This window comes from Octopus bimaculoides, chromosome 13 (genome assembly GCF_046866305.1).
Source record: "Octopus bimaculoides isolate indiv1 chromosome 13, ASM4686630v1, whole genome shotgun sequence".
Classification (NCBI taxonomy): domain Eukaryota; kingdom Metazoa; phylum Mollusca; class Cephalopoda; order Octopoda; family Octopodidae; genus Octopus; species Octopus bimaculoides.
In genome coordinates, this window is record NC_142940.1 from 17,482,637 (window position 1) to 17,488,080 (window position 5,444).

Consider the following 5,444-nt stretch of genomic DNA (forward strand, 5'->3'; position numbering starts at 1 on the left):
AAATCATCCCATCTTTAAAGATGGGACGATTTGTATACAAGGAAGACGATAGAGTGGGGAAGAGGAAGATTACTGTGTGGAAGGAGAATCTCCTTCCATTAAGGCTTCATGAAGAACAAAATCTGGCATTTTCTCTCTCACTTCACTTAATTTAGGTTTTTTGGACACACTTTCTTCACTTTTTACATTTGCAGGTCATTTCATTAGAAACATATCAAGAAAGTTTACTTTTTCCTGCCTTTCAAAATGTTTTGAAAATGCACCATTAAATAAAGGAGCTGCACAACCTGTAGATACTTTTTCAGGATAATAATTTTTTGCAAATTCAGAAACATATTTGTCATTTTGCCAACACTGCCTGTATGTCACTTGTAAAGATAGCATTCTCCGCTACACTGACCTCCTCTGGGGAACCAATCTCTTGCACCACATCCAACTGCTGTTGCTCCTGAAGCTGTAAGAGTTCATCTGTCATAAGCTCCTCTGAGTGTTCCTTGACGAGATCGTTAATGTCCCCATCATCAACCTCGAGGTCATATTGATGATTTTCAGGCAGTTTACAGTGTTATAGTGCTCCTTCCAAAACTCACAAAGGGTTAGATTTGTATTTTCACTGACTTCAAAGCACTGAGGAAACAGGTATTTGGTGTACAATTTCTTAAAATTAGAAATCACCTGTTGGTCCATGGGTTGCAAGATAGGGGTGATGTTGCATGAAAGCTACAGAACTTTTATAAATTTAAATTCGTTCAGGATATCATCTTCAGGGTTAGGCAGGTCAGCAGGAGCATTGTCGAGGATGAGGAGGGCCTTGTGTCCTCCAGAAGGTACTTTTGCACTACTGATCCAAAGACAAATTTGACCCACTCGGAGAAGAATTGCCTGGTGACACAGGCTTTAACGTTCACCCTCCGCAATACTTGCAGCTTCTCCTTCAGGATTTTGTGCTACTTGAATGCTCGTGGGTTTTCAGAATAGTAGACAAGGAGTGGCTTAATCATCAAATCTCCACTCGCAATGGCACAAAGGGTGAGAGTTAACTTATCTTTCATAGGCTTGTGGCCTGGCATTTTCTTCTCTGCAGTAATGTAGGTCCTTCTGAGCCTTTTTTTTTTTTTCCCAAGAACGGTCAATTTCATCATAGTTGAATACTTGTTGTGCAATGTACCCCTCTGTTGCAATGAGCTGAACAGAATTCATGCATGAAATCTTCAGCTGCCTTGGTGTCAGAACTCACTACTTCTCCATACCTGACAACACTATGAACAACAGTCCCAAACCAGCCACAACTGGCCTTAAATGCATCTGTTAATGTTTCTTCTGTTGATATTCCAGGGTTCTGCTTCAGAAGATCCCCATACAGCACTCGTGCTTTCTCACAAATCGTAATCAGCTTTTTCTTCTTAACACTGTCCTTTGCACTAACCTTCATAGGACCCATGGCTAACACAACTAATTATTATAAAATAATAGCAAAAAATACACAGAACTAAACAAAATCACTGGGAAAAACACAACAGTGATGCTGCCACAACAAGATAAAGATAAACATGTAAACTGACTGACCAGAGACTGCACTTGTTCAGAGAGCTTGTGCGAGCTCAGCACTGACTAGCAGTCAGTCGCTTGTATGAAACATACTCATGCTGTGGATTTCCGCTCGCACTTCAAGACAAAAATTCACACGAGCCTTGGCTTGTACAGCAAATTACTTATACAATGGTGTGCTCATACTGCGAGGTTCTACTGTACTAGAAATCAAGTGCTGATATAGTAATATACCATCTCCAGCATTTGATCCTCAGAGGAAGAGAAGTTGGTAAAGAAGCCAAAGTCATTATCTTAAATTCAGTTTTCTAATCCAAGGTCGTGAATGTTGGATAATAACCAAAAGAGGATGATTGCGAATTCAAGCAGCCAAAATGAGGTTCATCCAAAAGATCTACTTGACAAGGTGTGTAACTCAGAAATCCGGGAGTCTCTCCAGGTTGAGTCAAAACTTCTCTACAATGAGAGGTCATCATTCCAGTACTATGGACATGTAGTAACGCCGTGCGCATGTGTGGAATTAAACAAGCAAGCATTCCCGCTTTAATCTTTCTCTTTTACGGTCGGCCAACCATGAGCATGGACGTGCTAAGCTGTCTCTCTCCATCTTTCGGACTTACACTCGACAGCTCGCTTACAACTACATACCCACGTCCCAACAACTATGCTCACACACACAGAAGCTGTAACAACAAGAACTAAAGATGTATATATTTACCACCTAAATAAATGTTGTTTAAGTTGATAGTCTGGAGTTCAGCGTTCCGTTATATTCTAATTTTATAGTAGGAAAGTCAGGTATACATCTAAAGATGTATAACCCTTCTTTCTACTAAAGTGGTGACCACGACGAAGAAAAAACGCAGCATGGACTCTGGACTACCAACTTATAACTGGTGAACCCGACTAAAGAACAAATATGGCCATGGAGACTGAATTATGTATTACCAACACCAACAAGCGCGGTTTTTATTCTCGCCTCTGTTAGAGTGGATGTTTCCACTCACGATAAAACAGACAAGAATTACAGCCTGCGACTTTCCAATTGTGTACTCAAAAAAAAGAACTTGGTATAAATCTCTCACATGTTCTGACTTTCTTTCTCCTGTGATATCTCACATAAATATAGACGGCCTGCTTTTTATCATGTTATATGTCGCATTCACACTCTCACATATACATACATCTTTTATGCCACACAATAACTCTTGTTATTCATTTCATACGGTTGTCTTTTCTATCGTTTCATTACTGGTATTTACGAATTCACTAATGTTCGTAGTATAATGTAATTACTTGTATATCATCTTTGATATATATTTTGGTGTTCGACCGTGTGACACGTTTAAATAAAAGGAGTCCTCTGTTATTCCATTTGTGACCATTTCTCTTTTTTGAGTTCGCACGGTCGTTCTTTCATCTTGGGTTAAGAAAATTTTTCTTCGAGGTTTTCGCTAATGGTCGTACAGAGATTTGCCTGTCGACTGTCTGTAAAAGCGCACCTCTTCAAACACTCATCAACGAACAGCCTTTTCACCACCAGCTTCATTCAACCAAGATTACCACCGTGACGACGACAATTACTACTACCAACTACAAGCATTCCCCCCGACGTCGCCAAGTTTCAACTGACCCATTACCACTGTCAACATCATTACCACCACACATACAGAACACAGCTATAGCAGTTCCTGCGCCGACGTCTTCATCAATGTACTGTCCTTGTGGAATTTTAATACGAACTGGTTTTCTCTATCTCGGTGTTTTGGGACTTTTCGCAGTCTATACTACAGACACTTTCACTTGTTCTGTGTTTTTTCTCACACACACACTTGTGCACTCATACATTTTCTTTCCTTTCAGGGAAAACAAACACTCAGATTTTTACATCGCGTGATTCCAGTTTCCTGGACAGTTGTCATCACGGTTGTTTTGTCATTGTCATTTCATTTATACATTGCATGCATGTATTTCACAAGTGTACATTTCATTTCTTTGAATTTTCTTTGTGTGTGTTTGTACCACATCTTGTGGGTGGTTTTCAGTGGCCATCCTGCCTCAGGCGTTCTAACAGATTTCATTTCTCGTGCGTTTCTCGCACTGGCGAGGGAGCCCTGTAGTAACGCCATGCGCATGCGTAGTCTCACGCATGCGTGAAATTAAACAAGCAAGCATTCCCGCTTTAATCTTTCTCTTTTACGGTCGGCCAACCATGAGCATGGACGTGCTAAGCTGTCTCTCTACATCTTTCGGACTTACACTCGACAGCTCGCTTACAACTACATACCCACGTCCCAACAACTATGCTCACACACACAGAAGCTGTAACAACAAGAACTAAAGATGTATATATTTACCACCTAAATAAATGTTGTTTAAGTTGATAGTCTGGAGTTCAGCGTTCCGTTATATTCTAATTTTATAGTAGGAAACTCATGTATACATCTAAAGATGTATAACCCTTCTTTCTACTAAAGACATATGATTACAACATCACAGAAAAGAATCGTAAAATGCATTCTTCAAGTCCAGATAATCAAAAGACCTAGGAGTGGACCAAGAATGAGACAGTTGGGTGATATCCATAGTCTCAGTTGATTACTCTGAGAATCCAGCTGGAAGGTACTTCTGATAGGACAATATGAAGGAGGTCCCTGAAGACTCTTGTGCTATGACCTTGCCTGGAATAGTGGGCGGATAAAAATTAATGAATGAATGACAGACCATCAAAGACCTAATTGATCAAAAACATAGTGTAAATGTAAATATTTTTTGAATGTTTAATCTCGAAAGACAATGGGAATTGTCCAGAAAATTATAATCATGTTAACAATTAACTTAGAATAACAATTTGGATAATACTTGTAATGTCTATGTAAACACAGAGCAGCACCAGCTATAATGTTTTGTCTCAGTGAAACTTTTTAAAGAGACTTGTGTGTGAACAGACATGGAGCTCACTCAGAATGTTGTTGTTGCAGATTGTCTGACATTCTGAACAAAGCTAAAATAGTGCTGGCATGGCTGTATAGTTAAGAAGCTCACCTTGCAATCACATGGTTTCAGGTTCAGTCCCTGTGAGCAACACCTTAGGTAAGTAGCCCTGGGCCAGCCAATGCTTTGTGAGTGAACTTGGTAGATGGCTCAGATATAAGGACAAGCTGAAGAGTAATCTCTCAGCAGTCAATATAGCTCACAACACCTTTGAGCAGACGGCCTTGGGACGAACAAAATGGTGTAAGAGACTTTGTTTCAACTACTATTAACAGGCTAAGGGGTGCAAGGCAAAGGGAAAAATAGCTGCAATTATACTGGTCTGCACTAACCCATAATCTTCATGCTTGCAACATCTGTGGGCTGCTTTGCAAATCGTTGGCGGGACTCAAATGTCACATTCGACATAAGCATTATTACTGACAAAGATAATGTAGGTTGTCAGACCCTCATATGTTAAAACCAACAGAGAAGTCCATCGTCATATATATCTTTTTTCAGAATAGTATATCTTGAAAAACACGCATAAAACTATAAACAATATCATGTAAATATTGGATTGAGAAACACTTTGGGATAGAAAAAGTCAAAGGCTGCTCACAGAACGTGTGTGTGTGTGTATTTCTCCCCCACCTCCACCATTTGACAACTTGTATTGGTTTGTTTACATCCCCAGTACTTAGCAGTTCAGTGAAAGTTACTGACAGAATATGGCAGTGTTCTAGCATGGCTGTAATTCAATGGTTGGAACAAATGAAAGATATATAATTTTATATTCTGTTCCTAGTTTCATCTATTGGCCTGGTTACACCTTTAAAGGTTTTAGTCAATTAATATCCACCCTAATACTTATTGAATTCAGAGATGTAACACATCTGGAAGTAAATACTGCTTAGATAGTT